The 21548-nt window shown below is 45.3% G+C and overlaps 1 long non-coding RNA gene across 2 annotated transcripts; it reads right to left on the bottom strand.

Moving 5' to 3' along the window:
- Window positions 1-1140: 1140 nt before the first annotated feature.
- LOC119433032 (uncharacterized) lies at window positions 1141-16134 on the bottom strand. 2 transcript variants are annotated; one of them, XR_005188240.2, is made up of 5 exons: window positions 15887-16133; window positions 14086-14173; window positions 10685-10905; window positions 9461-9572; window positions 1141-1251 (listed from the first exon to the last, which is right to left on the bottom strand). It is a non-coding gene; the product is annotated as an uncharacterized LOC119433032 (long non-coding RNA). The 2 variants fall into 2 exon arrangements; XR_007464312.1 differs by lacking the exon at window positions 1141-1251 and adding an exon at window positions 7735-7760 and having other exon boundaries at window positions 15887-16134.
- Window positions 16135-21548: the final 5414 nt, after the last annotated feature.

The following is a 21548-nucleotide window of genomic DNA, read 5'->3' as shown; positions in this document are numbered from 1 at the left end:
CTGCATCGGCTGTCACGATTGATGAACGCCTTCGAATACTTTTAAACACATCTGCTGCAGTGCTATCTTAGACGCTTGTGGCCTCTTACGAGCATGCTTCACTATATTGTATGTTGACGCACCGCTTCTTCTGAAGTGCGCGCCAGCAACTGTTATGTCGTGGCTTTGCGCTTACCCGTTTTGCGACAGCAGACTACAGCCAGGAAGCAGCAACCTTTCCTACCACAAGTAAGTTTGTGTTCTCAAATGTCCTGAAACAACCATTTCAATGAACACATAAACGAGTAATGTGCAATGAAGCCCTCAATCAAATTTGATTGTCAAGCCAGTAGAAGAGCAACTATGTAGCAAACAAAATGCTTTATGCGAGCAGTCAGCAGTCTTTCTATTGCACTCTGCATCATGAGCAAAAAAAATTACTGACAGCTTAATTAAACACCCAGCATATGTCTGCAGCTACACTTAACAGCTTTAAGGATAGCAGCATGTACAAGAAGCCAAAGTGCTGTAGCAAAGCAGAAAGTTGCATCTACGTACTGACCACACAAAACACGACTGAACGAAAGTTGTTAGGTGCAATGGTAAGAGTCGGGAAGAGAGCAGTGTGGATCAGAGAGAAAATGGGGAAAGCCGATATTCCGTTTCATATTAAGAGAGAGAAAAAAAGGAACTGGGGCAGGCCATGTAATGCATAGGGCATATAGCTGTCGGACTATTACAGTTACCGAATGGGGTGCCAAGTGAAGAGAAGCGCAGTCGAGGTTGGCAGAAATTTTGGCGAGGTGATGAAATTGGAAAATTTGTGTGTGCAAGTTGGAATCGGCTAGTGCAAGACTGGGGTAATTGGAAATCTCTAGAGGAGGCCCTCGTCCTGTACTGTACATATAAATAGACTGGTGATGATGATGATGACTGACCACTTTCTGCACTTTTTGTGTTGAATAAACAGGTTTCCAATTGACAATCCCATCCTCCTGCAAAAATGGCTTCAAGCCATGGGTCTGAGAGGCTTTGCTCCAACCAGACGTCATACTCTGTGCTCTGCCCACTTCGAGCAATCGAACTTTTGGGGTGGTCTACAACGACGCCGACTGCGTGAAGGGGCAGTGCCGACTTTGTTTCAACCAAGCAGTGACAACACAAGGGTAGAAGTATGTTTGTTTATTTCATTTCAACTTTCAATTTATTTTCACTGCATACCAGGGAAGAGAAAGGTGTAGTAGATCCCAAAACGTCAGTCTCCCTCAGGTCCTAAAGAAACATGGAAAGAAATTCACAAAGATTGTTAGCAGCTGCGAAGAGCAAAACTGACATTAAAGAGCAAAATTTATGAATATATGTTGCACAATATAAATGTTCTAGCAAAACATGGCAAACCCCTCCAGTTCACAGTAACGATGATTTCACATTATGTTTTTGTCTCGAACTCACTATGTTCATGCGAATGAACTTATCAGGGAAGAAACTGTTGAGATACAGTATCATCATCAGCCTATATTTATGTCAACTGCAGGACGAAGGCCTCTCCCTGCGATCTCCAATTGCCCCTCTCTTGCGCTAGCGTATTCCAACTTGCGCCTGCGAACTTCCTAACCTCATCACCCCACATAGTTTTCTGCCCTCCTCGACTGCGCTTCCCTTCTCTTGGTATCCATTCTGTAACTCTAATGGTCCACCGGTTATCCATCTTATGCATTACATGGCCGGCCCAGCTCCATTTCTTCCGCTTAATGCCGACTAGAAAAGAATGGACAGTTGGGCGAGTTAGTACGGTAACATATTCTTGGTTTAAGTGCGAAAGAACACAGACGGTAGCAGAAGCAGGTGCTTGTTCTGTCTTCTTCTGCCACCGTCCGTGTTCTTTTGCGCTTAAACCAAGAATATACCATGATACATATAGTGTATCCTGATCATTGGTGTTTTTAATGGAGATAAAGAAGAAGTAATTGCTGAGAAAGTTCTTGAGAATTGTTACCCCAAGCCTCAAAGAAGCACCACAAGAGTCATGAATGAAAGTAATAATCAGGTGCTGCTAGTACACGTACTGAGAGTAAAAAGAATACAAAAAAATACAAAACATGTGCCTTGCTCCTAGTTCACAACTTTTGCAAGTTTGACCACGTAAAAAAGTATATTATGCAGATTTTCTGTCGTGAACATTAGCTATAGCGATGCACATGCTATGGAGGAAAATCGTGGCTTTGCAAATGTGAAAACGGGTAAGCACCTATGGTGCAGGGAGCACTTGTTTTTATTAAATGCAGCAACCACACACGCAACCCTTAGGCAATCAATGCAATGTCTGTAGGCTTGGGGAGGATGAAGAAGTCTCGTCATACTTAATTGTGTTCAATCAGCTTTTATGTGCAAGCAAGCTGGTCAACCAATGCGCCTAAATCTGGCTCTGGATTGTGGGGACTGAGGGATGCGCCGGCCTCACCTGTTCTGCCGTCCCCCACTTTTCCCCGTCCCGGTTCTAGTGGTGGCGCTACACACGTGGTGGTTTGTGGTGAGGGGGGCACTGACGGCAATGCGCGGCCGCGTGTCGGCTGCTAGTTACTGAGCGTGGCTCTCTTATCTACGGGACCAGCGCAGGGTACGTACATGCTTTCCTCACGTCTGCCAACACCTTGGCCCATGCGGGGAGCGCATACTTTGTGCTGATCCTTTCATGACACTAAGCCAACTAGCAGCGCTTAGTGCTCGCACGAGGTTGTACCATGCTGAGCCGCACTTGCCAAAAGCCAAAGCCGAAGGAGATTGCCGAAGCTCTCGTGAGTTGATCTATTGGTTATCGCCAGAGCAAGTATCACAGCCGCCGGGACTTTTCCTAGTGGCGTGTCCCAGCTTGAGGCTGTGCTCTCGCAGCGACGTGCTATAGGCGCCCGTTTTCTGTATTTTCGCCCTTGGTGCAGGACCCCTTTGGTTCCCCGTCGTGCAGGCGTTTTTGCAGTGCTGGTGCTGACAGATTCAATAAACGGTTTCCGTTAACTGAGGGCATCATTGTGTTTTTGCGTGCGTCGCTCGGTAGCCCCTTGCGGCCTGAGCTCGCGCGCAGCGGTGCTGGAGGCGACGACTGACGCGGCCCTGTGGCTCGCTAAGCTCAAACCCGCGGTGGTTGGTCACCTGTGAGACACTAAGAACCCACAGGATCCAGCATATCCTCTGTACAGTACTGTACTGTACAGTAATGAGTAAAGGCATTTGCACAGACAGTGTTTCAAAAGTGACAGATTAAGCCGTTAGTGAAGCTTGCGACAACGTCAGTCTCAGATCGAATGAGTGCTCTTGAGTGAAAACTACACATTACAGAAAGGATTGCTCCTATGGGCAGTTCACAAGGTAAAAAAAAGGAAATGTGCACTTGATGCTTGTGGCAACCACAGGCATCAAAACTGAGCATGCACCAATGTTTGGGACACTGTTAGAAAAGCGTAGACGTCTGATCCTCCAAAAAGTGCCCATGTCTTCACTGCTGCTGTCATTTAATAATTTCATTGCTGAGTCAACCGAAGCACAAATTTTGCATTGTATGATTGGTGAAATGCTTCGAGCACTAGAGGCTAGTTTTGGCAATACCTCCTGTGACATTTTAAGTTTCCAGACTTCCTTATGTGATGTAAATGGTAAAATATGGCTAATAGTTAAAGTGAAATCATAATTTCACTACATTTATGGTGTTACTTACGGAAGAATTCCAGTGCAAATGTTTACCAACGTGTCAAAACACTGCCAACGAAATTCATTGTTTGCTTTGGGCCAAAGAAAAAAAGAATTAAGCGCTAACAATAATATTTAAGCAAGTTAAGCACAAAGCAAGTTAAGGACAGTGCAAAGAGCAATAGAATGGGAAATGTAAGTCGTTACGTTAAGAGACAGGAAGAGAGTGGTGCGGATCAGAGAGCAAACGGAGATAACCGATATTCCAATTGACATTAAGAGAAAAAAATGGAGCTGGACAGGCCATGTAATGCGTAGGGTAGATAACCGTTGGACCATAAGAGTTACATAATGGACACTATGAAAAGGGAAGCGCAGTCAAGGACGACATAAAACTAGGTGGGGTGATGAAGTTAGAAAATTTAAAGGTAGAAATTGTAATCAGCTAATGCAAGACAGGGGTATTTGGAGATCGCAGGGAGAGGCCTTCATCCTGCAGTGGACATAAAAAAAAAAAGGATGATAATGATGAATCATATTCAGTGAAAATTCAACCAGAGATTGTACCTGTGTGTGTAAGCTAGTAACATATCAAAACCAAATTTCTTAAATGTGAGGCACGAAGGCAGTGCATGCAGCAAGTGACCCTATAAACAAACCGGCTTATGCATAGAATATGCCAGGTAGACTATCAAGCATATAACTCTCTGGTTCATAAACTGCAATAAATAACTGTTTACTTCTAGGGCATTTGACATTCTCAACTCTAGGAGCCCTGTCGCCAAAGGTTTCAAGGCTCCACTTAGGCCGTCTACGCTGTGCCACCAGAGGGAATTCATGGAACTGGCTGGGAGACAACTCATGGGCTTGCGACTGGAGTCAAAAAAGCCAGTAGTCGAGGATGGGCGAAGAATGTCAGTGATTTCTCTGGCGTTCACACTAAAGAGCGTAGCCCAACTAGCAACCAAAATGTTTGAGAAAGAGCTGTGCAGGTAAGAATACCAAGTATTCACTTAAAAGTCAAAAATAAAGTGTCACAGCTTCACCAAAGATGTCAACTGTAACTGCCCATGTGATGGCTTTCGTTGCCTCATTTACCAATCGTACACTAAGTACACTTCATTTCACTCTGTTGCACATGGTATTGACAAAGGTTTCATCGCCTAATAATTGGCCGATTGTTCTGCATGACTAGAATGAACTTTTCCAACAAAATTGGCCTATTAAAACCGTGCCCCCCCAACTGCAAGGGCATGCTTTAATAGCTAGCAAACAAAACATATACAGTGTGCTCAATGAATACGCAGCATGGTCTCCACAGCAGATTACTGCACGTTTTGAAGATATATACAGAATGAACTCATGTGCCTTGTTTGCAAAATTACTTGTGCCTAAATGGTATAGGTGTCTAAATGTTATCATGTGTCGGTACAGCTCTGTTTCACGTAAACAGCCTATAACCCGGTCAAACTTCTTCAGAAATTTAACGCTTATGCAGATTTCCAAGCACAAATATCTTGACACATATATGTTAAAGAATGTTACATGGGTAGAAAACATGTCAAACGCATCACAAGAAAAGATGGCAGAAAGTCAAATGTCATTTTTCGCACTTTTTTATAAAGCATCACCAAAAGCTACAAAGTGTTTATATCGCAAACGTATACCCGATTGTAGAAATTACAACTCTTGTGACCCTCAGATGTTACGTTTAGCTGCCGCACTAAAACAAGAACAGAAACGTGCTGCCTGTTGCGTAACAGACATTTACAAATGACGCGCTAGTAAAAGGCCTATAAAAGGTCCTCTCGGTGGGGTAACATTGGCTTAAGGCAGACAAAGAATAAACGTCAGCAAGCTTGAAAGCCCATTTTTTGCCCAGTTTGGCATCAATACAAATTTGCAACTCTTCTAGGTAGTATTACATAAAGCTGTGGATATACACCTATGTCTATGAAATAAGGTGTCGCACTCAGGTCTTTTCTCTGCTATCAGCTTACACAATGGGTCTAGCTTTTGGGTAGCTCCGAAGGTCTGATTAACTGTTCTCTTCACTGCTTGATAACATTCTTTTTAAATGTGTTGGTATGCCTTTTCTTTCTGGCATCTGTAACTATACTATTCTTTAAATTGAGAAAAAAGCAGGGTTAGTTGGCGCATATTCCAAACTTGAGACACTGTTAAGGATAGCTGAAAAGTGTGGCTCAAGAACGAGAAGCACACAGGACACAACGCTAACCTTCAACAACATTTTTACTACGCTTAAACCTAAAATTCATGGGATGCACAGAACGCCCAATGCAAAGAGAAGCAACCTTCAACTTTCATTTCCCCTCGCCCCAATGTAACACAGAATGTATCAAAACAAATCGATACAAATGTCATTTTCCAGATAGGAAGACTCTTAGTGAGGTCCAGTGATGGGATGCTTATAGAGTACACTTATTAGCCGTTTTTTTGATGCAAGACACTTCAAATATTTCTCTATCAACCAACCTCTGGATCCTTCTGAGAGCACATGTGCTTGCAAACTGTGTGGTGCACGAGCACCTATCGCAATGGTCAGTCAGACAGCCATCAGCCATCAGCCGCTAAAGCATTGACAGCCGCCCTCCGTTTCCCTCATGCGGTCGTTAAAACACCAACCCGTTTTCAAACACTGACACTAGTTAACCATGCTTCAAGGCTTGATTACTTCAACATAATTTCTTTTGTTACAAACATTCTTTTCTACTGTTACTTCTATCTATTCTGTTTACACACTTTGTTTCTTTTTTCCCGTATTCTGTATCCTCCCCCCTACAAAATGCCATAACAGTGTTGCAAGCTTTTTAAGTAAATTAAAAACGAATAAATAATAAAAGGGGGCCTGAACCAACATTTTAGATCAGTGAGTAAGTGCATATTGCAAGCAGAGCATGGAACTGTGAGTACCTCTGTCACATTTACCAGTGCTATTGGCCCCGAGACCGACCTACAGGGGCGCTGATAGTGCTGCTCATGTGACGTTGCGCCACAAACTCGCGCCTGTCGCCTGCTTCAGTTCCGGCGGCGTTCGGGCTACTTCTGCAGTGTTTCCATTTGTGCGCTATCGTTCCCTATGCTTGTATACTTATGACGGTCATCTCAAACAGACTTTCACAGCGTCTTCGTTTGCAAAAATTTATTCAAAGTGCTTATTTCCTATACGTCAATATACTTCTCAAAGGCAACGCTACAGTGCCAGCTGAAGGAGGTCAGACCAGCCCATTTGCTGGTTTTGCATGGACGGATCTACACTTTGCTGCGGTAGCTCAAGGGAATAATAAAAGCATAAACAAAAAAAAATTGGCACATAAGAATCCAGTTGGGATAACATACCTGCCGGGGTGCAACAAGCATGTCACAAACGCTGGCTGTATATGACTTCTACAACATTTACCTTGATTTTAACCCGCTAGAACATGTTTGCTCACAACGAGTAGTTCATGGTATATTTTTTTTTGCAATGCTTCACACAAACGCTCAGCAGTAACATGAGGACTTCATTCCTTCTTTCTGGGGTTTTGCATGCCAAAACCAGTTCTGATTATGAGGGACACCGTAGTGGAAGCTTCCAGATTAATTTTCATCACCTGGGGTTCTTTAACGTGCACTACAATGCAAGCACACGGGCATGTCCACATTTCTCCTCCATCGAAATGCGGCTGCCGCGGCTAGGATTCGATCCCGCGACCTCATGTTCAGCAGTGCAACGCCTTATATGACTGAGCCACTGCAGCGGGTTAACTAACCCTGCTTTTTAGGTTATGCCTGCACTACTTGCTTTCTTAACTACTGATTTAAATTAGCCACATCTTCACCGGTTAAATTTAAGTGGTGGTAATTTGAAGTAATGCTAGTTGAGGCTCACAGCTGTTTGTAGCATACGCGAAGGAATGCACCAATACTTATTGCCCATTCCGCTCTACACGTTCAACTCACTTGAGCTATTTGCTGATGCTCGTTGCTTGAGGAACAGACATGACAAATCTGTTTGGTGACCTGACACAGACTGCTGGATCGATTTTTGAGTGTAAGGCTGTAGGGCTGCAAGGCTGTAGAGGCTGTAGACTGTAAGGCTGTAGAGCAAGGAGCCGAAGCCTCATTCATTATTAGTAGTATCCGTATATGGGACGGGACATATTGAAGATATCATTATTCCCCGGCGTAGGTAAAAAATCAAGTGAAATCATTTGAGGTTTGTGGTGTCTTCTTTATGAGGCGGGTATGCGAGGTTCTCTTTATGTACTGACGAAGCGAATAGTGCACAATTAGTATCTATTATTGCATATATTAAACAATGCAGGATCGAGACATGGTGAGGCAGAAGATGTTAGAATTTTCCTTTTCAAGGGAGCCTAACCTGCGCTGTACTGCCTCGAGTACTATACCTTAGGCATTGCAACTGGCACTGTAAAGAACTACTTCATGGCTTCAATTCGAAGTTGCAATAAAGTAACGAGTTTCGAGAACAATGCGTGCCTCGTCATAACAACAGTCAGTTGCTTCTGTTGCGGGAGGCGGGAAGGCTGTGTCATATGTCGATAAAGGCTAGTGAGGCCCTTTATGAAACACTTCATCACTTGCAATTTATTGGCCCTCTACCTTAGCCATGAAATTTTCTTCCAGGTGATTGCTGTTAAGGTATTCGTGAAGTATGTATAGATACTATACATGCCGCGCTGTTGTGTTAACAGCCATGAGCAGCGTTTTCTAGACGCCTGTTTCAGAGAACAGTGAAATTAAGTAGTTGCTAACCTTTTCATACAATAAGCGCACCTCATTAAGTCTTCCTTTTAAGCAGTAATAAGGTTGCCACATTTGACTAGACCAATTTAACAGAATAATAAGAACCATGATGATAGCTAATTCACTGGGCAGTGCCCTTGTAACATGGATTTGTAATGTTGACACCAAATACAAGACATTCCTTCCATGTAAAATGCAATTTCTTTCATATATAAGTACTAAGAGAATGTTAAGTGTTTAGTGGAGCATCGTACTTAACTTCGTGTGTTGAATTTGCAGACATCCTTTTTACACAAAATTTATGGGCAGCCATAGCGGATTTACACATTCCAAAACCAGTATATCCTTTCAACGCTACTCAGCTTGCGATATCCAAGCCGCAAACTTGCACGATTCACATGGTGTCAAAGAAGAAACTGCGGTTCAGGTACAACAGCAGAAAGAAGACGAAACATCCTTCAACAAATTTGGCTCGAGCCACCGATACCCCGAGCATGCGTGTAGAAAACGAGCGCGCACGGCAGCTTAGTGAGCCGAAGTGAGCAGCGTCCTGGCTATAACGTCACTCGCGAGAGGGCGCCAATCCAACTTCTCGTCACTCATGCAATGAGTGGAGATAACAAGCATAACATAAGTATAGCTGCTCCTCACTCTAAAAAAAGGCTCCTTTTCACCATTTCTGAAACCAGCTAACTTGTATTCTAATGCCCTTTTTTGCTGGCACTGCTACACCACTTTGTTCACACTGTCTGTACACATGTGTGTTTAAGTGTTTGCATGCTTTTGGGCTAGTTGGTGCACGGTTGGGCATGGACACCCAATACATTGAGCAAAAACATGTTCAGAAGTAATGCATATAGTGCTCTAAACTTACAAGTCTCTCTCAACAGAAGTTTGTCTAATTTTTCTTCACAGGTACCTCTGTACCAGCCACCTAAACCAAGACCCACTGGAAATGTACTTCAGCTGCATCAGACAGCGCGGTGGATGGAACAATAACCCATCAGCTTCACAGTTCCGACATGCTTACCGCAAGACTCTTGTCCATGCAGTAGTCGCATGTTCGATGAATGCCAATGTAACACCACAGCTGGAGGGTATCTGCCTGCCCAGGAGTCAGGCACACGCCAGTGGCTTTTTCACTGCACAAAGCGATGACAAAGGCAACGCAAGCATGAGCACACACTGCAGCACTGGGCAACCAACAGCGACTCTCACAGAAGCTGTAATCGACCACGATTACTTTGCTTTAAGTGAATATTCGGGAGAAGTAGTACAGTACATTGGTGGGTATGTTGTCAGAAGCATTACAAAGAAGCTCTCATGTGCAGAGTGTGCTGCTCTGCTTGTGTCTGACACTGTGCACAGCTTGCTGACAACTCTGAAAGACAATGGTGGCCTTATTGAACCTTCAAAATTTGTTCACGCTGCATTACATGCCTCTGAGTGCGTCATGCGTCAGCACACTGATGTGGACAAGGAAAGCATTGAGACACTAACACTCAAAGCATTTCAAGAGTTTGCTCACCTGAACACCAACATGCTTCAGCAAATACAACACTATCATGAAGAACCACAACACATTATCAACCTTGCAAAAGTGCTGCAGGCCAAATATGCAGCACTGCGACTGCGAGCTATTGGCCGACGAATCACTGAACAGAGCAGAGGGGCATATATAAGGCATGTAATGACGAAACGCATACTGTTCCTGCATCAGTAGGAACATGTGTAAGCATCCTCAAAGCATCAGTGGCTGCAAGCTGCACATGTGAACCGTTTCAATAATGCTATTGAGAGGACACAGATAAAAGTAAGGGAATAATATCGGACTAACAAAATCAAAGATACTAAACAAGACTGTCTCACACAGGCCAAGATCAGTGGTGGTGTGAGCAATGTAGTGTTCAGCATGATCTACGTGCCATAACCACCGTATGATTATGAGGCACGCCGTAGTGGGGGACTCCAGGTTATTTTGGACCACCTGGGGTTCTTTAACGCACACCTAAATCTAGGTACACGGGTGTTTTATGCATTTCGCCCCCATCGAAACAGATCTGACCAGTGTGAAAGTTTCACATAAGCTACCACTTAAAAAATGCACCTCGCACATAAATGCATAGACAATGCAAGGACTCCTCCTTTCTTGCTAAATGAATGGTCATCGACTAGCTAGCTTGACATTCCAGTGTTGATGTGTTCATGTAACAATGGAATGCCAAGAATCATGCAGACAATGCGCAAAACTTACCCATCAGTTACAGCATTGCATCATGTTGGACAGCATAAGGCAATGGTGCAAGGAGTGTGGCTTTTCTGATGAAGATGGCGTTTCATCGCATCCAATTATCACCCCGTAGTCTCAATGGGGAGGGCATGAGCGAAACCGTGGTCACTGAAGGCATACTAGGTTGGTGCGCGACATTTCAATGCTGACACTGTAGTGGAGCTGGTAGCGTGAATTCTGCACCACTGGAATGAACAAAATGAATTTTTTTTACTTTGCTTTCGGGAACGATAATTTCATGCGTACCTACACTCATCTGCAACGCATGACAACTTGACTGTTTATTAACAAGTATAAAATTCTGCTTGTAATACCTTGTTTTTTTTTTTTTTTTGCACACCTTGTTGAGATGTTGTACTTGAGGATTAGTGTTTCTTTGTTTTTTCATAAGCAAAGCCATTTCCTTCATTGATTGTACTTTTATGCAGCCACAACTACGCTCTACTTCTTATTGTAGGCTGTACCTTACATTACTTCGTAAACAATTATGCCACTTCATTACAGTTACACTACATCACAGAAAATGTGAATTGAGGTCACTGTGACAATTTCATTTGCATACCTGTGCATGTGTTATTGTGGAGTGTTGGACTACGCCTATGTGACCCACCAGAAACCGGTTACAGCACAAGCTACTTCGTACAGATGCAGATAAATCATTACAGAATTGAGCACAACCTGTAATGCAGTTATACGTGATGCATACTCCGAAGGTACACCTTCAATGTCTGTCACATGTATGTTACATGTGTATTCTGCATGAATGTTGCAGCTTCACTGCATATCACCAATGTATATTACCCCTAAGTGCCCCTTCATAGCACTTCTGTCGCCATTTCAAAGTGATATATGTTGTATAGGGCGTAACACTTATTTTGTGCGCAAAGTTCAAAAGCTTATTAGGTTATTCCCGTGGGCCTAGGAATAGGTCCACAGACTATATGGAAGTGCTATTGTGCACAGTTTTCTTCTTTTGTTTTCTGAGCATGAGGTGTGAAGTGTTTTATTAAGTGTTACGAGTTCTACATTGCTGTTTTCTTGTAGGCTCTCGTGTTCTTTCAAACTTTGGTGATACAGAACAAACTAGCAGAACACTGTGATATGTACTACAATTCGAAATGTGGGTATGTTTCACAGATGACAACAGAGTTACAGATGGTGATCTTTCCTTGCAATTTTCTTGGATCTGTAGTACTTTTACACAACCTACTCCATTTACATATGAGTATAAGCATCTGTACACTGTATGGAGGCTACTGCCTTACATAGTATTTGTTAAATGACTGTTCTATCTGTGTTGTACCTTCAGTGTTTGGCCCCTGTTGGTTACATGTAACATCGGTATTTTACCACGGCGTTATAAACAACTCAATATGTTTTACTTGCGCTGAGCCGGTGCAACGTGTGACACAGGAAACACTTGTCATGATTCTATGATAAATTACACTAGAGTTACACCTATTTATGAAAACAGTTCTGATAAGCGTAATCACATTTATATTGCTGTATTTAGCACGTGAAATTGCTCCATGAATATGCGCTGGCTTGCATTTTCTGCTCACTGTAAGTATGCTTAGCAAACTCGCTGTCCAGTGTGATCAATGTGACAGAGCTTACAGATTTGACCACTTATAACATTAACAACAGGACTATTAGTGGCGTCTCTGCTGAAAGGACTTAAGGCAGACCAGAGCGAGAAAAGTATGAAGTATTGGAGCTGTACATTTCTCCAATTAATACATTTTTTTTTACAGTTTATTCTTGCTTTGCGTACTTTAGCAATTATATAGCACTGTTTTTTAGCCGAGTCTTAAATAATGATTATCCACATTTTGCCACTTCATCTTCCACCACCATCACCTCATCCTCAAGACCTTGCTTGTCCCATACCAACACATTTAGACCCAGTTTCTTTCCTTGAACAATTAAAACATAAAATGCCTTACCCAGTGCTAGCCTTTTATTACCGGCTGGTACATATGTACATGATCCAACAAATTACCCTTTTGTGCAAGCATGTATACATTTCTGTAGTTAACTTGTATCTATGTTATCTATGTCTCGCTGTCATCATTCTTGTTAGTAGTTTCTGTGGCTTTTCACTCTTGATTTTATTGTCGTTTTTTAGTTTTCATTATTTGTGCACTTGTTTCCAATACTTTCTGTTTGCCATTTCTTTGTATGTATAGTTATAATGCTCATAAGTGTGTTTCTCCACATTCGTATGTTTTGTTCTAGTAAATTTTCAATTATCACAGCATGTACTCTCCAATGTCTGCTTTAGCACCAGCGCAAGCCGAAGTATGTCTCAATGAATAAACCCCCGTATGAACTGCACACAACAATTCCAGCAATCATGATAAAAGCTCTGGCTGCACCCTACATACCCACAGTCTTTCATTTGAAGCAAACACCGACACATGAATGTTACCGTATATTAAATTAACTTGCCTAAAACCAGTGCAAAGCTTCTTTTTTTACTCAACCTCTCAAGCCACTGGAGAGGTGCATTTTTTGCGTAAGCAGAGGCAACCCTGTAGTCGCAGACATTGCAGTTAGGGCACTGATTTATTTCACATAGCTGCTGCTACTTGATTTCTATCTTTGCAGATATCACATTCACACGTGCATAATTTAAATGTAAAGATTACATTTCTTAGCATTAATTACTCAACCTTGTGAACAAATGTGTAATGATACCTGTCTAATGCATACTTCATGTATCTTATACAACTATGCGTAGACATCCAAACAATACAGAAGTTCGCACAGATATGGAGCTTCAAGTGATGAACAGTAGTCGGACAAGGAATCTCATTAAAACGAACATATCGACAAGGGGTCTCGTCTTCATCAGTGTAGCAACTGCTTTCCTAAGCAGTGTTTTTATGTACATGTGTCTCTCTCCCCTACCCTCAATGGGGGAGGAGAATAAGCCAATGCATGGTAGCCAGTAAACCAGTAGTGTACATATAAGCAGTAGCATTAATTATTTGTTTATACTGAGTACTATTATCATTACTGTTATATTTTTGTGGTCTTACACCTGGTTATGCCAGGGCTGTTCATAACCCCGACACTGATTTATTTCATCAATTTGCTGTATTCATCAGTCAGCTGCTATTATCTTCTTACTTTAGCATTGTCAGCATCTATCTTGCAATGGAACTTCTTCTATGGGCTGCTAAAGTCGCTAGCATGCATGCTTTGTGCAAGTGCCCTTCCCTCAGAATATAATAAAATTACAAGGCAAGCACTAATCAAATCAAAATGAAGACTGACACCAGTATTATTACAGGTGCCAGTGTACAGTTGTCTACAGAGATAGCCTAGTAATGTGTCACATTCAGCTAGTATCCACATACCTTGGCAAAACAGGCCTCACTTGTGTGCCACGTTGATGTGCCAAATGCAAACATCTGAACTACTTCGTCCCCATTAGACAGGCTTTTCCTAAAATGCAGAAAACGATGCTGCAAACCAGGTGTGCCATACATAGGAATGTACTTGTACAAGGCCGCAGAACAAAAAATGTGGTCATGCCAAATGTACTTAATGAAACGCAAGAAGGAGAAAAGGGAACCACAACTGATCATCACATTAGGTTTCTTAAATAACAGAGAGGTATATACAGCTACTTGTATGCCAATAAGAATTGTAATAACTGCCTGTTTTGTACGTCATCAAAGAGGAATGCTGTAATAGTTGCACTGGCGAATGTTGGCAGTAGTGCTATCAGGTATTATGCTCTTGTGGTGCTACTATACCACGTTTTAAAAGAGTTGACTGTTGGGCTAGTTGGTATTTTGACATAAGAACCATCTTGAAATGCAGCGCAACGCAGCGCTGCATTTGCAGCGCCTGTGTTCGTCTTCCTCTCTGTTGTGCCGCATTTCAAGATTGTTCTTATATCGCATGTCCTTGTGTTTTCTTACTTTTATTTAAACCAATGCAGTAGTGAGAAGCCCCACCTGCATTAAGCGTATAAATGTGTTTTGCACAATAACATTCTGCGGTTACAGTGCATTCGTCACTAGATTATTCAGTGTTCCCTTCCTAATTCTGTCTTACTGTGTTTTGCAAGCAAACCAAAAAACTGCTTGATTGTCCTATTTTCCTTTTGCTACGATTCCTTCAACTGTCAATCTTATGTAAACCCTGGCAACATTACAAAAATGAATGACTACAGCGACACATATACACACTGCATTTTTGTTAATACTCTAAACTAAAAAGTATAACGTCATGCGGACATTAACCAAGTTAAATTGCAAGGAGCAATGACAGCACGACACCACCACACACTTCCAGGTTTTGCAATGCACCAATTTTATGAGCAAGGAAGGTCAACCTCATTACTATAGTGTTTTTCTTTCTTCATCTGAGCTACAGTATTTGAAACGCACCATTTTCTTTTTCAGTTATCACATGCAACATTCTTCCGTCAGTCAAGTGGCACTGCGTTAGTAAACTAGACAGGAAAGTAAGAGCAATCACAAGCTGAAATATAAATGAAAGCTGCAAGCTTTCATATAATTATAAATGTTGTGCGCCGGAAACGTATGCTGCATACCCCCATAATCTAACGAACGTAGGTGGTACGGATTTCTATGGGCTCGTGTAAAAGCGAGCGTACTTGACACACTACAACGGAACCACAACCGATCAGACATCCCACACGAAAGCCATCACTAGATGCAGTATCGCGACGCGTTACAATGATCGCATACGCCGGCCCGATCAGTCATCCCAGGAATTTTAATGAAATCCGCCACTGAAACTTATTTGTGGGGATATGCCACGTTTTCTACGTGCTTTAAAGGTTTTAAGCAGAGATGTGCGTAGTACTGTGCTTTAAAAAGAATTATGGGGTTTTACGTGCCAAAACCACGACATGATTATGCGGCACGCCGTAGTGGGGAACTCCGGAAATTTGGACCACCTGGGGTTCTTTAACGTGCACCTCAATCTAAGTACACGGGTGTTTTCGCATTTCGCCCCCATCGAAGTGCGGCCGCCGTGGCCGGGATTCGATCCCGCGAGTACTGTGCTTGTATGTTACCTTCTTTTCGATCTTCTGAAGTTTCATAAAGCGGCTAACGCTACGGCGTCAACCTAACACACTTAACAAAGCAGGGTCAAAACAGTCAAAACACGTTCTCTCACCTTTTACGATGCCGTCGCTTTCTCGTCAGGGCTTCGTCAACACGCCGCGACACAAGCATCGTTCCAGCCGCTAGCTCAGCACGCTATCGCCATAGAATAAAGAACCCTACCGCTACTTCGAGCCATAGAGAAAGAAAAAAAAGTTATTTTTCTTTCTCTATGTTCGAGCGACCAAACAGAGAGCTCGAGAGTTTTGCGCCGCACTGCCCCACTGCGGATTGTAGCAACTGCGTTGGAGCAAAACTAGCGAAACCAAAACTGACAAAAAAATACCTGTAGACTAGTTCGCCAGTCAACAAAGTACCAATCCGTAGCCTGTACTTCCCATCATTCCCATGATAGTTGAACGATCGCAGCGCCACATTGCCCTCTAGTTATAGTAATATGAAACTCTATGCTCCGGAGGGAATCATCGGACCTCCCGCTTAAGGGGACGCTAGCACAAACGCGTTAGAAACGTGCAGTACTCTCTAGTAAGGGGGAGCGGCCACAGCGTCTTACGCAGCCGTTTACACATGCCGGAACGTGCACCGCGTTTGCCGACGCCATCGCATGACTGCTGATAGAGTATACCCCCCGTATTCATAAACGCTCCTCGACTTGAACTTGACTTGCCACCGCCTTGGGCAGCGCGTTCGAAACGCGTTGAAGGTAAGGCGGAGAGGCCACAGCTTCTTACACCAGCTTCTTACACGGGCCGTAACGCGCTAGCACAAACGCGTTAGAAACGCGCTAGAAACGCGGCCTTTCGTTAATGTTGGGTATTTATTGCCATCGTGGTGCGTGTGTCTGTGTGCGCTTCGTGTGCGCTTCGTGGCGTAGTGGGCTAACGCCGCGCGCTCGGAAGCGAGGGGTCCCTGGTTCGATTCCGCGCTACGGACACAACTACGGAATTTCTTTTCTCATTTTTCTCAGACTGGTTACACACTACTACTACTACGACGGGGACGGAACGGGTGCCGCTATAAGGAGCTTCGCTCCTAAAAGCAAGCGCTTTAGGAGAGGAGGCGGCGGAGGAAAGAGTAGATGGCGGTACTTTTTTTTATAGGGACTTTAGTTTTGCCGCTAGTGTGTATGTGCCATTATAGTAGAAATACTCGCGCAGAATCACAGACGCGGCCGCCGTCCACGCCCCCTTGTGCACAGCACGAGCGCTCGTGCTGTGGTTCGGACCGGCGGCTGCCTCGGCTCCTGATTTTTCTTCGAAAAGGTGAGGTTTTTCCCATTCGGCCTTCGGAATTTTTTATCGGGCTTGTTTTTTAACGTGCCCGGGTTTGATTCGACGCGAAATTGGGGTTTTTCGGGCGATTTTTCGCCTTTTCTCGCCATAGCCTGCCGTCGGCCGGCATCCTGCTGTTAGACAAGGCCGCTGCTAGTGTGCGCAGCCATGTCTGAGACGAGGGATGCGCAGGACGCCCTGCCATCCGGGCGCGACCCTCTTGATGGTGACAGGTCGGCGCGCTCGGACGGTTCGAGCGATTCTGTGTTTTCTGCAGATGGTGACGCGATTCTTCGCGGTGCGGAGTTGCCGGGGCGGAGGAAGCGTGATCCGCTGGCCGGGGAGGTACCCACTACCGTCATTTTACCGCCTGCTGACAAGGTCCATAGTCTTCCGCCTTCGATTTGCGGAACTTCTGTTTCCACTTTTCAGCCGGGGTCGGATCAGGTGATCACTGCCACTATGCATCGCATTGCTGACAAGCAGCAACAAATAATGGACCTGCTCTTTCATCCCAATTGTAAGATACCCAATAGCCAACGGTCGCAGATCATTACGTGGCTCTCGGAGATTGTGCAGGAGTGCTCTGGGCTGCGATCGCGCAAACAGCTCGCTTTCCGCACGTTCGGTTTGACTGCTACGTCACAATGTGGGAAATCTGCGGTACCGCCCCGCTGTCTTTGACGGCCGCTGACTCAATCACAATTCTGATCAATCCAGAGACGGCAAGCGAAGGAACGGAAAAGCGAGCTGTTTGCGCGATCGCACCCCTGATGTGCGCTCGATTGCCGCGCACCAGTCGGGTCGCGTCGATGAGTTGCGCGACCAGCTCCGACAGGAGAGGCGCTCGGCCGGTGGCGCATTGCCGCCTACTACGCAAACAGCCGACCCGATCAGGACGTACGTGGCTGCTGCTCATCTTGGCATGCAAATGCGTTGACATCGACGAACCTGCCGCCAACAGCGATGGCTCCCGGAGATGTACCTCGCACAGACCCGGACTTGACTGTTCCGCCTCCTCGCGACTTTGGTCCCAGGCGAGATCATGCTTTCATTATGTTTTTGACGCCCATTGCTCCGTCCGCAGCGCCCGCGCGGGACGTCGCGGCACTCCTTAAACAAAACATAGATTTGGTTGCTGAGGGCATCGGGGATATCAGTCCACGCCACACGCGTTTTGGTTTGACGGTCGTCACAAATGAGCAAGAGTCTTTCGACCGCCTTAAGAGTGCGTTTGAACGCAATCCAGTCACCTATACCGCATTATCGATTAAGGTCGCCGAAAAAAGGCGTCCACATGTTAGCTTATCAGGTGTTGATCCTGATGTAGGTGCACACGGCCTGATTGCCGCGATCAATGCTCGGAACCCGACTACCCACCTTAGTCCTGACCCGTGTAAAGTGCGGGTCTTCTTTCGGGAAAGATCCGGCAATTTCAGGCATGTCCTTGAAGTGGACGCGGACGCATTCCGCTCGCTTATGGCGCGCGGAAGAATATTGATTGGCTGGACTTCTGTCACGGTGCGCGAGGATGTTCACATCCCGACATGCACGTACTGCGCCACGTATGGACACTCTAAACGTGGGTGCCCGCACAGGATGGACCCTTCGAAGGCACTCTGTACAAAATGTGCCGGCGCTCACCTCGCGGAAGCGTGCTCCGTTCGAATGGGGGACGCGGTGGTGTGTTGCGCGGAGTGCCGGCGGGCGGAGCGGGCGTCGTCGCACCCGACGGGAGACGCGCGGTGTCCAATTTTACTGGAGCGCGTTGCGCGGATGCATGCGCACTAATTATGACTAATGCGACACTTATCCCCTTTCCTGGTACCTGGGGGGTTGCGCGGTTGCGTTTGTCAGTTCCTTTAACAGGTGGCTTCTGGATCTGCCCGGTCGATCTATTTTGGCCGCTCTGTTTTTTGGCAACGTTTGTTGGCAGCCGCGCGGCCCCCTTCCCTCTCCGGCGGGCGGGTGCGCCCCTCTGGCCTTCTCTGCTCCTGTGTGTCACCTTTTATTTTCCAATGTCATTCTTTTCTCTTCCCTCTTCCATTACTCACCTTTTTCCTTTTTTTTCTTCTTCTTCTCTTTTATTTTCTTTTGTATCTGTTGTTTCTGTTCTCCCCAGTTACCCTCATCTCTGAGCAATTAAGTACTCTAGTGCGTTCTTCCCCTTTTTTCTCTCTCGCACTCCGTTTCCCGCTACAACACCACACTCTATGTACACAAATCTTTCAGCACCCTTTCCTTCTTACCTCAGCAGCCGAGCATTTTCCTAGCCCGGTGTTAGCAACGGGTATCGCATATTATGGTGGGTGCACATGGCTGTGGCGCCGCGGGTTTGCACTCACGTTACCGTTCTCTGACATCGACAATGAATACCAACACACCTATTAAATTTCTGCAGGCAAATCTTGCTCATTCCAGACAACCTACCCAGCTTCTGTCCGACTTCATCACACAGCATCAAATTGATTTCATCATTCTCTCCGAACCTTATACACGTCGTAACTCCCTCCCACACCTTCCCCATACGCATATTACATACGCCTCTCCCGTTAATCCCCGTCTGGCTCTGTTAGCGCCCAAAAATACCTATGGCGTGTTTTTAGTACACGCCCACTCCTTGTATGTTGTTATCACCTGTGCCGCCCCTTCCGTTTCGTTTCCGGTGGTTGCTGTCTATGCCCCACCGCACGAACCTCTTAAACCGCTCTTTGACGAGCTTCTACTCCACCTGTCCCGGATCACGATGCCTTTTGTTATCATGGCAGGTGATTTTCATGCTAAACACCGACTCTGGGGTCCTGTGGATGGTGACGCCCGTGGCGCGCAGCTCGCGCAATTCACTGCGGCAAATAATCTCATAGTTCTAAATGACCCCCGCTCGCCACCTACCTTTCAGTCTCACCTCGCGGAAAGCTGGATTGAGGTTTCTTTTGCGTCCGTTCCTCTCGCCTCTTGCGGGTATAGCTGGGCAGTAGAGGACTCCGAAACTCTATCTGACCACAAATTCATTCAATTTTCTTTTTTCTGCCAACGCAAACCTAAACATAAACGTCTGACCAAATCAGGCACATCGGCTCTCTTGCAGACATTTATCAATTTGCCCTGGTTTACCATGGTGCAGAGGACGACTCTGCGCTCGCCGGAGGCGGTCGACTTGGTTATAGCCAAGTTTTACGCCATCTTCGACCGCCTCTGCCGCGCGAATTCTCGTTGGGTAACACCGCGCCCACAGTCGACTAATTAGTGGTAGACCCCCGCGCTCACTGTTGAAAGAAAACGCGTTCGTGCCCTCCGCCGGCAGGGGCGTAGCCAGAAATTTTTTTCGGGGGGGGGGGGGTTCATCGGCCCGACCGGGGGGGGGGGGGGGGGGCAAGCGTCTGTTTTCCTCTACGTGACGTGATCGATAATAAATATCGGTAGTTTAAGCAGACTCTATGCTTGGATATCAAAGACATGGGACCCCCCCCCCCCCCCCCCTCTCGCGTGTGTGTGTGCTTGTGAAGAAATTAAGTAAAAAGTAATGTAAGCTCAGTAAAATACAGTAAGCACGACAGGTACAGTGGGCGTTTGGAGCAACCGTCTCTCATCGCGCCACTGAATGGACCAGTCTTCGAAAACGCATCATTGAGATGACCCGCCCGATTGGAGAAGCCATCATTAATTGTTAATCTCCGTTAAGCGTAGATGGCGACGTCCTCGTCGGGGCGAAGTGCGTTTCACAGGTCAAGGACGGCTATACATGTGAAAATGCACGTGTTACCAGGCTATACCTACTCCCATAGCAATAGCTTGTTCGCTGCGTCTTTGCGCTAGAAAACTTAAATACGCGCAAAAACGAGTAATGCTTTTTTTTAGGAAGCTTTCGTCGCCTTGCATTTCCTGCGGCAAGTGCATGGGCCGCTGTGTCTTCCGCTGTGTGCGAGCGTGCAGCCGTCATTTGCCTTTACGTCAACAGATTCAGAATTGTACAGAATATTTCACCGCACTGCATAGTTATGGCATGTGTACGCATTCTAAGTAGTGCGTGCGAGTCATTTCTGCTTCACTTAGGCCGGTGCAAACAGGAAGCGGCCTTGTACGTCACAGAATCTCGACTGATTGGTGTACTAGTGATGCAGGAATGAACTCCGGTCTTGTTCAGTGCATAGTGCACATAATCAATTTCTCAGGACGCGTGAATTCCGACGAGAACTGTCAGCGCCTGCAACAAGAGTTTACTTACGCTGTACTGCGCACAGCAGTAGTCCATGCTTGTCGGCTGTCTGTTTCATGCATTCTGTTGCGAGTCGGTGGAATTTCACTGCTGGCATCAACCCTTGCGTGTGTACATTGCTGTTTTGGGATTCCACAACACAACAGCAACTACCACCCTTTCGTAATTGCTGGTTTGGGATTCAGCAACACAACAGTATACTTAACAGCCTTCCGTAGGGGCGCAAT

Source organism: Dermacentor silvarum, chromosome 11 (genome assembly GCF_013339745.2).
Source record: "Dermacentor silvarum isolate Dsil-2018 chromosome 11, BIME_Dsil_1.4, whole genome shotgun sequence".
Taxonomy (NCBI): domain Eukaryota; kingdom Metazoa; phylum Arthropoda; class Arachnida; order Ixodida; family Ixodidae; genus Dermacentor; species Dermacentor silvarum.
This window is presented reverse-complemented; position numbering and strand designations above follow the sequence as displayed.